The following is a 12,227-nucleotide window of genomic DNA, read 5'->3' as shown; positions in this document are numbered from 1 at the left end:
TTAGGTAAGTATTTTTTTCATTTTATTGTTATTTATTCTAATCCCTTTTCTTTTTGTCCAGCTAAAGATTCGGGGACGAATCTTCTTGAGGAAGGGGGGACTGATGCGAGTCTCAAAGCCCAATTTCAGACCCATTAATGTGATGGGCTCACACTACCTCAAGACCCAAAAACAATTTCAAAGGCCAAGCAAATCAAACCAATATTCGATTAAAGACAAGGTTCGAGGATGATCTTTTTGAGGAAAGGGGGAATGATACATGCACAGAGGGAGTGAAATTTATTAAATTTCATAAACTGAAGCTGCCAATTTTAAAGCTTAGGAAATCAATAGACTTACAATGAAATTTGGATGGGATCCAAGTATTTCTGGGTTGAGATGAAATTTCGAAGCTCTATCTCTTAGCTTCGAAAGACAATTTGAATCACTCGATTTTGAGTTTGGTAGCTCAAGTTATGATTGTTTTAATAAAGACTGTGCAAGAAGAATTTCTGGATGTGATTATGACGATGATGCGAACCCGGTCACATCATGTTTTGACAACTCGCCGACATCAAAATTGGCCTAAACTTGAAGGGCCTAAGTGCAAGATGAAACATCTCTTAGGCCTGATTGATTATTGGACCAATGTTTTTAAGGACTTTTTAATTCAATATAGTTTTATTTAAATTAATAAGTTTGCATATTTTTATTTTTAGACTTGCACTTTGTGTGTTCTACATTCAATAAAGTTATGCATTATGCAACTTCCATGCTAGTTAAGTATGCATCATAAATAACGACATGTATTATGTAACTCCCATATTAGTTTAAGTCTGCATCATTAAATTAAGTCTTGCATTAAGTAACTCATTTGTTCATTTAGTTTGCATTTCAAACCATGCATTTAAGCATATTAGTTTAATAAATGAGATCTTGGACATTTATTAAACTCATCTTAGTTTAATTAATAAGTGTTTTTGTTAAACTTTATTTAATAAGTGTTGCTTTTAATTAATCTAGTTACTAGGATTATTTATTGAAGCATGAGTTTAAGTTTATTTATTTTTGCTTCTTTAATTAACTAGTTCTTGGAATAATTGATGCATATGTTTAGTTTATTTATTTAAGTTAAGTATTTATTGTTATATGTTTAATTAGAGTTTAAATATGTTTAATAAGTTCATTTTAATGTGTTTATTGCAGGTTTCTCTTCAGCTTGCAACCGTTACATTTCAAGGCTGTTACAACTTAATTGAAGTGACTTTTCAAGTGTTTTTTGGATACAAAAGGAGCTGTTACAAAGGGGGTTTTATACATCATTTAAGGAGTTTTAAAGAGAATTATAACACCCTTTAAAATTCAGCAGCAACCCTTTCATCTACCAGCTGTTTTTGCTTTTTCAAAAGATTAAATCAAGCATTCAAAACACCATTAAGGAGCCGGTGTCTATTTGGCTAGCCAAAGGACAATTCAAGAGTCATCTTTCAAGCATTCAAGGACATTCATTCAGCTGAATTGAAGTGAATTCAATGATGGAGTTATTTTGTTCAAGAATGTCAAGAGACTTGAACTTTATTTCAGCTTTAATAAGTACATTAAGATGAATACTTGTGACTATTCGGCTACTCTATTCTAGAAATATAAATAGGTGAAATCAGACTTTGAAAAGGAACTTTTGATAGTTGAATGAATATAATTATATCATTTTTGAGGTTTTCTTCTCCTAAATTTCGTTTGAAGACTTGTTGGCTTATCTACAAAGCTAGTAGCATCAACCAGTTCTTTCTTTAAATCAGAACTTATCACTATCAATAGTGTGGCATTCAAACCTTCATACTGAGCTTCCTATCTCCCTATATAGTGGGTCGAGGTTTTATCTCATCTATCCAAAACCACTTAAGCCATATAAGTCTCGGGTCAGCATTTCTTAATGTTGGTTCGTTCTTATCGCTTGAGAACCATTTCTTTCTATTCCATCCAAAAACTATCAACTCTCTTTTAATTCCTTTTAATTCCTTGTTAGCCAAACCTATTTTCAATACTTAGCCAATTTTAAACCTAACTTCCATTGATATTTCCCATACTTACCCAACTATAAACAACTTGCTAACTGGAATGATACTTTCTCGTCGATGATCGGGCAATGCAAATACGACTCGAAATCAAACACGAGGTCGGATCGTATCAGATGGGAATTACGAGTTTTGGGCTTTTAATTCGAGTTTAAATCATATTGGGTTTGGGTTTTGGGCTTAATTTTTATTATATATGAGCCCAATATTGTATTTATCTATTCATCTTATTTATTATTTTATTATTCCTAATTTTTAATAATTATTAAATAGTTTAAGTTATTTAGGAGTTTTATATCAACAAGAAAGTTTAGTTTAAAACTACTTCTTGTTCAGGTTAGTTAGAGTTCTAATATACTTAACAGTTTTATTTATATTTATTTAGTAGCCTATATATTGGCCTTTACATTGTACACAAATCACACAATTCATTATTATTCAACTTCTCTTTTGAGTTAATAAATTCTCTTTGAGTTTTTTTTTTAAATTTCTCTTGAGTTTCTTTTAGAAGAGTTTTAACAATCTTTTCAGATTGTGGGGATCATCTTCAAACTTTTCATACCAAGTTTTCTTTCCTGGAGGGGAAATTAGAGCTGCTTGAAGGGGGTTGTGGATTCTTCATGTTTCCAAGGCTTCTTAGGACTTCTACATACCACATTTTCTCTTTCCATCTATGTTATTTATTTTATTCCTTACTGTTCTAATCGTATATTTATTATTCTATTTTAATTACCTTAGTTATTTAATTTAACTTGGATTTGATTGTGTTTCAGGTTGTATCAAAATCCATGTTTTGTTCCCAATGTCTAGAGCCCTAAGTCAAATCTGTGACTTGAACAAACTTTATGATCTGCTTCTGCATTCATCTGCCACATTCCTTATCATTTTGTGTTGTACCTTAATGGTGGTGTTGTGAGCTGGAAAAGTTCAAAGCAAGATACAATAGCTAATTTTACAAATGAGGCCAAGTATATTGCAGCTAGTGAGGATACAAAAGAGGCTGTTTGGATCAAGAAGTTCATATCTAAACTAGGGGTTGTGCCTAGCATATCAGATGGTATAGAACTTCATTGTGAAAACAATAGAACTATTACACAAGCAAAGGAACTCAGATCTCACCAGCGATCCAAACATATACTTAGGCATTTTTATCTCATTCGAGATATTATTGATCGAGGAGATGTGGAAATATGCAGAGTTGATACGAACCTGTGCTCGGAGTTGATTACGAGTTGCGTATATGCCCGATCGTAAATTGAGAAGTAAAGCAAATTGAAGCCAAGTATTGTGTTTTCAAAGTTGGTCGGTATAGGTGATAGATGGATAGTTTAACTAAGTTGAGTTTAGACTAATGTTGAAGAACAAACCAATACTATATGTGAGTATTGACCCGACTCTTATATGAACAATTAGTAATGTAACGAATGAAGATATCAAACTAAGACCCACTATTTAGAGGGATAGGAACCTATGGTATATGGGTGAACGCCACACTTAACAGGAAGTGATAAGTTCAAACAAGAATCGAGTTGACGCCACTAGACGGAGCTAGATAAGTCAATCAAGTCTCAAATGAACAACAAGAGTTGAATAACTCACTAAGCTTAATATTCATAAAAATTCAAAGTTAAGTGAAGTAACCTTTTACAATGGTAGGATAAAACAATTTATAGACTTAGATTGCTAAGAGTCAAATTTGACCATTAATAGTTACATGCATAAGGCTGAACAATGTATAATGTAGATACATGAATAGTAGGGTGTAATGCATGACCCAATGGTCATATTCTTTGGCCTTGGATGTTCATGAATCATTTGGGTTGATGAAGAATCAATTCGTCCCCCTTAGGAAGTACATGAATGCTTAGCCTTGAAGAATCCTTTAAGTTCATGAATAATAAGCCTTTAGTTACCCTTCAACCCCCCTTGGCCGAATGATAGATGCATGGAACTTGCATCTCTTTAATTGAAGCTTTAATGTGTCTAAAACACATAAAAGGGGTAGTTTGCATCTAACTGATTCATCCCCCAATTTCGATGCATGTATGTGCTAGTACATTGGCTGAATTAATGAGGCTTAACTCCTTTGAATATTGTTCATGAATATTGTTCATGAATTAATCATCCAAGTGATTAAAGCTTGAATTAATCATTCCTTGAAGCTACTGAATTCATGCACAACAATTGATTGAAACTGGTGGCAACCGAATAGTCAGCAATGTGAACACTTGGAAAGGAATAGACTTAAGTGTGAACACTAGTCGTTGAAGAGTTGGTTGTGCAGCAAAGGCTGAGTTTAATGTTCATCCATTCTTTACCAAATAGGCACCTAGGAGAATGCATGGATCAGCTTCAGGTGAATGAATATTCAGATGCAGTTAACTCTAATGAATGTTCAGCTGAATTTAAAGGCAGCATGTATGTTCAGCCGAACCTATAGAGAAAAATAGACACTTGATTAAACAAACATTTAAAGATGTAATAGAAAATTTTAATAAATCTGACTTTTTAACATGTATTAATTTGTCCAAACAAGAACATGTTTAATAGGATAGAATGTAAGAATGTCATTCCAATTAAAACAAGAATTAAAGCTGTATGAAATTGGACAAAATTAATAAACTTAAAACACATTTAAAATGTCCAAATTTTGACACATTTAAACTCTAATTATTGATGTTTATACCATGACATATTTCAGGAACTTTAATTAACTAACTAGAACTATAACCGAATTAATTTATTTATTCCAACAATTAAACTTGCAAGCTAAAGAAAACTAGAAGTGAGTTGGAAGTAGAATGCATGGCATGGTTGATTCGTAAGTCCTTGATTGCTCAATAATTCCAGCAACAAAGTTAACAAACTGAGATTAAAGCTTCATTTTGCACTTGGGCCCCTCACGCTTGGGCCAATTCTGATGTCGTCAAATTGTGTCGTGACCTGATGCGGCCGAGATTGCATCAAGAGTACCAATAGATGACAACATTGATGATCCACTGACAAAGCCTCTAACACAGCAGAAGCATGATCATCACACTAGGTCACTCGGTATTAGATATATGATTGATTGGTCTTAGTGCTAGTGGGAGATTGTTAGAGTATGCCCAAAGACCAATCATGAATTTATTGTAATAATATTCTTGTATTACCTTGTTTATTAATATAAAGCAGTGCCATTATTATTTTAGTTTCTTTTTTTTGTGTATCTAAATAAGCTGAATTCCAATAAAGTCCTACGAAAATATGATTATTCTTAAAAAGGTCCTTAGTTAAGTATTATTGTGGGCTTTGACAACAATAATGCATTGAGACTAATGTGTAGTTGATTGATGACAAAGAATTGTCATTGGCATAGGTAAGTATGTTTATTGGATTATTATGTAATAATCACAATATTACTCATAGTGATAACTATGTATATGATCCTCAGACTTGAGATCATCATTGTCCCAAGATCGTGAGTCCTATATTTTGATACAGTCAAAATGTCTTCCATAATATGTTGTACTATAAAGGCTGATGTTGGATATACCACAATCTATGTAGTGGGATATGGTTGATCAAGATAGGATTTATCCCTCCTACGTAATGGGAGTAATATTTTTGGCCTTTTGATGGAGTGAAACAAGAAATGCATGGTCATGCTCAAATAAGTTGATATAAGATATCACACTTAGTTGTTTATTGTAGTCTACTCAGAAAATCAAGAAATATGAGATTGGACTATACAAGTGTGATTATTCCATAACTTGTGTCCAATCTAAATATTAAGGATAAAAGGATATAATACATGAAAAAAATTATCACGGAAATGTTATGTTGAATCACGACTTCTTCTAAGTTGGGTGGAAATGATTCATTTCCTATATGTCACTCATTGCTCGTAATGTTAGAAATGTTCTAGTATTACTACCAATGTTATTAGAGCCTATAGGATCACACCCTATAGTTGAAATGAGCAAAATCCAAATACATTTGGTATTGTATTTAGTTGTCACATGAATTAAAATAATTTTTGAATTAATTTAATCGATAGTTAAATATTAAACACATTATATGTACAAACTTGTTATACAAAAATAAAGAACATAGATATGATTAATATAAGAATTTGATTCATACAAAATATTAATTGTATATATTTTACCAAATTTATTAATATAAAAGTTATATTAACTAATTTGGTAAAACATAAAAGACATGGAATTTAATATTCTTTTGGAAAGAATACAATTAATATATGAATTTAATTCATACAAAATATTAATTGTATATATTTTACAAAATTTATTAATATAAAATGTTATATTAATTAATTTTGGTCAAAATATAAAAGACATGGAAATTAATATTCTTTTGGAAAGAATGTAATTCCTCTTTCTAACTTTCCATTTGTCTTCTCTACTAATAAAGGAACGATCATGGTTTCCCTTTTAACATGTGATATCAAAGAGGATAAAAGAATGATAATCCCTTAGTGTGTGATGGTTACCAACTTAATAATTTAAAAGGTCTAGCAACCTTTTTTAATTCTCTCTAAAAAGTTCAAGAGAAAGTGGTTGTTCGTTTTCGATGAGCTGGGCTACATAGAGGCCGGGATGTTTTCTTTGTGTCTTGGAATCAACATCGTATCAGCAGCATCCTTTCAATTTTTTCAGTAAAGAAGGTATATTTTCAACCCAATTCGTTCCTCGTACATTGATCATTGGTTGTGGATCACCGAAATAATTTTTTCGCCGCGTTACGGGGCATACGGTGATCCCAACAACCTCTCTCTTTCTTTGCTATTTTGTTTTGTTTTTTTAACCCAAAACTAAATTTTTTTCATTTGTTTAGATCTGATACATGCACAGATGGAGTGAAATTTATTAAATTAAATTTTATTCACTAAAGCTAGAAATTTTCAAGCTTGGGAAATCAATAGAATTGCAATGACTTTTTGGATGGGATCCTAGCATTTATAGGTTGATATGTCCCAAGTCATTTGAAGATCTGTCTCTCAGCTTCGTAACACACTTTGAATCACTCGATTTTGAATTCAGTAGCTCGAGTTATGACTGTTTAAGTGAAGACTGCGCAAGCAGAATTTCTGAACTGGATTATGACGGGAATTACGAGTTTTGTGCTTTTAATTCAGGTTTAAATCATATTGAGTTCGGGTTTGGGGCTTTATGTTAGTTCTTATTATTTTATTATTCTAAATTTGTAATAATTATTAAGTAGTTTAAGCTATTTAGGAGTTTTATCTCAGCATCCAAAATGAAGGCACTTATGCGGAGACTATTCATTCCATCATACTATCATAGGGAGCTTTATTAGAAACTCCAAAACCTGTCTCAAGGGTCGAGGAGTGTAGAAGACTATTACAAGGAGATGGAGATCACGATGATCCACGCCGATGTCCAAGAAGACCGAGAAGCAACGATGGCACGTTTCCTGGCGGGACTTAACCGGGACATAACCAATGTTGTAGAATTACAACATTATATCGAAGTGGTGGACATGGTACACATGGCCATCAAAATGGAAAAACAATTGAAACGTAAAGGCGTCGTTTGAAGCTATCCTACTGCAACTTCATCTAAATGGATCCAAGGTGTTAGCAAAACTAATCCACCAAACCGAACTAAAGAAGCCCCTGTGCCATCCAAGACAAATAAATCTGTGGCTGAATCGAGCAAAGGCAAGGCTGTTGACAAATTCTCTAACCGTTCGAGGGACATCAAATGTTTTAAATGCCTTGGAAGAGGGCACATTGCAAGCCAATGCCCGAATCGAAGTACCATGGTGGTTCGTGCAAATGGAGACATAGAATCCGAGGAAGAACTTGATGATGAACCTGAAGCGATCTCTGACGAGGAAGAAGAAATTGAACAAGTCCCCGACGGAGAGCTTCTTGTTGTCAAGAGAAGCCTTAACATCCAAACTGTGGAAGACAAGTAACAACGGGAAAACATTTTCCACACACATTGCCAAGTTCAAGGAAAAATATGTAGCTTCATCATTGATGGTGGATGTAACACCTCGTACCCGTATTCATCATTGAAACAAGGTAAGAAGTGTTATCAAACGATCAAATTTTTTTTTAACAAAAATAAGAGGAGTAAGCTTATAGCTGAGTAAGTATGTATGTAATTGATAAATAAATTTCTAGAATAATATCATATATTATATAATTTATACCACACATAAATCTATCATTTAGTCAACTTCCAGCAAACTATTTTTCTGCGTTATAGTCGGTAAATTATTTTTATCTAGAGCTAAGGAACTCTAAATTAATATCCGTAAATTTTCCCTCAAACTATACTCATATACCTTCTTACCATTAAATTTTCAGAATTTTTGGTTTAGCCAATTAGTACAGTTTATTCTCTAAATATTCCCTTGTTTCACTATTTGACACTTCTGACCTCTCTTTACTAAACTTTATTTAACTCTTTGTAAAAATTTCAAAAAATTAAAAATATACTCATTAAGGAATTCAAGCATGTAAATTTCAAGCCATAATTATTGTTTTACAATTTTTGGTGATTTTCGAAAGTTGGAACAGGGGATTTCGAAATCAATCCAACCCTGTCTCAATAAAGTTTAAATATCCCAAAATATACAACTCCTTTGCTTACTTTGTTTCTTCCATATGAAAATAGACTCATTCAGGTTCAATTTCATATATTATTTAGCCTCTAACTCAATTTCTATAGTTTTTGGTAATTTTTCAAACTAACATCACCGTCACTGTCTAAATCTGTTCTATTCCAATATTCCTTATTCACATAACACTATAACCATTTATTTTATAACACAACACAACTTCATCACTTCGATCACTTTTCACAACTTATTACATTCCAATCACATACTCATATTTCATCATCATGACGGTTTAAAAAAATATTCGGAACTTTTCACACAGTACTACTCATATTATTTTTATCATTCGATACATGTAGTAGCCTTTACATAGTACTATACACCTGATCAGTTTTACAGTCCACGTAGTAGCCTTTAGATAGTACTACACACGTGATCAAGTTTAACGGCTCACGTAGTAGCCTTCACATAGTACTACATACGTGACCAAACCTTTTCGGTACCCATTGTAGCCTTCACTTAGTACTACACATGTAACCGTAGTTTACCGATACACGTAGTAGCATTCACACAGTATTACACACGTGCTCAAAGCTTTCGGTACAAATAGTAGCCTTCACTCAGTACTACACATGTGACCATTATTTATCGATACAAGTAGTAGCCTCCACACAGCACACGTGTTCATCGACACCTTATTCAAATCTTTACTCAAATAAATTTATAATTTGTCCAAAACACATTATAATATTAACCCTTTCACGTATATTGTTACGAAACATAACAAAAATAATTATAACAATGTAATAATTACATACAACTTACCTCGATACAAAATGTAAAGATTTTGCAATTTAATCCTCAATCTTCTCTTTCCCCGATTAAGGTTGATTTCTCGTCATTCTTGATCTATAACAGCAAATTCAGCTTGTTTAATATTCACATTTATTAAAACAAGCTTCGACTCAACTTTTATAAAATTACAATTTTGTCCCTAACTTTTGTATAATTACATCTTTGTCCCCAAGCTCGAAAATTAAATTTCACACCTTATTCTTATGTTTTACAACATGCTGAACACTTTTCCCTTCTATGGCAACATCAAATTCTTACTCTAACATACACTTATGAAGAATAAATATTTTTACTGATTATGTTGATTTACTCGTTTTTGCTTAAAATCACTTAGGAAAAGTTGTTTAACATAATTTCTAGCTTCATATTCCACCATAAAACAACAAAATAAACACATTTCACCTATGGGTATTTTTCCAAATATAAACCAAAACATGAATTATTAATAGAATAAGATAAACCGAGCTACGAGGATTTCAAGAATGCGAAGAACATTAAAATCGGGGCTAAGATGCACTTACTATGAGCTTGAAAACTCAAAGAAACCCTGGCTATGGTGTGTTCCTAGTTTTGGCAGCAACTTATGGAGAACATGATGATTTTTGCCATCTTTTTCCCTTTTTATTCTTTTTATTACCAAATGACTAAAATGCCCCCATTTAAAAAAAATCTATTTCACCCATTTCTTATGTCTATCTTTGACCATCAATTTACTAATGGTCCAATTACCACATAAGGACCTCCAATTTAAAATTTCATAACAATTAGACACCTCTAACATGTAGAACTCAACTTTTGCACTTTTTACAATTTAGTCCTTTTGACTAAATTAAATGCCCAAACGTCAAAATTTTCAAACGAAATTTTTACGAATTTTTTTCCGTGAAATTATAGACCTTAAAAATATAATGATAATAATATTTTCCCTCGTCAGATTTGTGGTCCCGAAACCACTGTTCTGACTAGACCCAGAATCGGGCTATTACAACTCTCCCCCATTAGGGATTTTCGTCCTCGAAAATTTTACCAGAAAAGAGGTTTGGGTACTGTTTCCTCATAACTTCCTCTGGTTTCGACGTACCCTCTTCCATTCCATGTTTTTGCCACAACACTTTCACTAAGGCTACACTTTTATTTCTTAACTGTTTGATCTCTCGGGCCAAAATCTTTATCGATTCCTCCTCATAAGTCATATCTTGCCGAATTTCAATCTCAGTAGGAGAAACTATATGTGAACGATCTGAACGATAGCATCGCAACATCGATACATGAAAGACATTATGTATTCTTTCCAACTTTGCCGGCAAAGCTAACCGATAAGCTACGGGTCCAATCCTTTCAATAACTTCATATGGTCCAATAAAACGTGGACTCAATTTGCCTTTATGGCTAAATCTCAAAATCTTCTTCCACGGAGATACTTTTAAGAACACTTTATCACCCACTTGAAACTCAATTTCTTTTCTCTTTAAATCCGCATATGACTTTTGTCGATCTGAAGCAGCCTTTAAGCAGTCACAAATTAATTTCACCTTTTCTTCAGTTTCTTTCACCAAATCAACTCCGTGAATCTGATTCTCACTGAGCTCAGTCCAATACAAAGGTGTTCTACACTTACGTCCATATAATGCTTCGTACGGTGCCATTCGTATACTCGACAGATAACTATTGTTGTAAGCAAATTCAACTAATGGTAGATATTTCTCCCAACTGCCTTCAAATTCCAGAATACAGCACCGGAGCATGTCTTCAAGAACTTGAATCACTCTTTCAGATTGCCTGTCGGTTTGCGGATGGAATGCAGTACTAAAATTAAATTTTGTACCCAGGGCCTCTTGCAACTTTATCCAAAACCTCGAAGTAAACCTCAGATTTCTATCCGATATAATGGACTTAGGAACCCCGTGCAATCTCACAATTTCAGCAACATATAGCTCCGCCAACCTATCAAGTGAGTAATCTATGCGTACTGGTATAAAATGAGCCGACTTTGTCAATCTATCAACGATCAGCCAAATAGCATCCTTCTTCCTTGGAGTCAGAGGTGATCCTGTCACAAAATCCATCGTGATGCTGTCCCATTTCCACTCTGGAATCATTATCGGTTGGAGTAAACCTGATGGTACTTGATGTTCAGCTTTCTCTTGTTGGCAAATTAAATACTTTGATACAAATTCCGAGATATCCTTTTTCATGCCCGGCCACCAATATAATGTCTTCAAATCATTATACATTTTTACAATACCTGGGTGAACTGACAAATCACCACTGTGTGCCTCACATAAAATGGTCCGAATTAATTCATTATTTCTCGGTACACATACCGTATTCCGGAGCATCAGGCAATCATCTAAACTAATTCGAAAATCTGAGTCAACACCTGCTTCGCACTGAGCTCTCCTAGCTTGTAATTCACTGTCATTCTTTTGAGCTTCCCGAATTTGCTGAGGGAATAATGATCTAGCCCGCAATTCAGCCAAAATTGAACCATCATCAGATAAGGTTAATCTCATACTCATAGCTCTCAAAGCAAATAAAGATTTTCTGCTCAAAGCATCAGCAACCACATTAGCTTTTCCGGGATGATAATCAATCATTAGCTCATAGTCTTTTATTAGCTCAAGCCATCTTCGTTGTCGCAAATTCAAGTCTTTTTGATTCATTAAATACTTCAAGCTCTTATGATTAGTGAAGATTCGACACTTCTCACCATACAAATAA

The sequence above is a fragment of the Gossypium raimondii genome, chromosome 2 (genome assembly GCF_025698545.1).
Source record: "Gossypium raimondii isolate GPD5lz chromosome 2, ASM2569854v1, whole genome shotgun sequence".
NCBI lineage: Eukaryota > Viridiplantae > Streptophyta > Magnoliopsida > Malvales > Malvaceae > Gossypium > Gossypium raimondii.
This window is presented reverse-complemented; position numbering follows the sequence as displayed.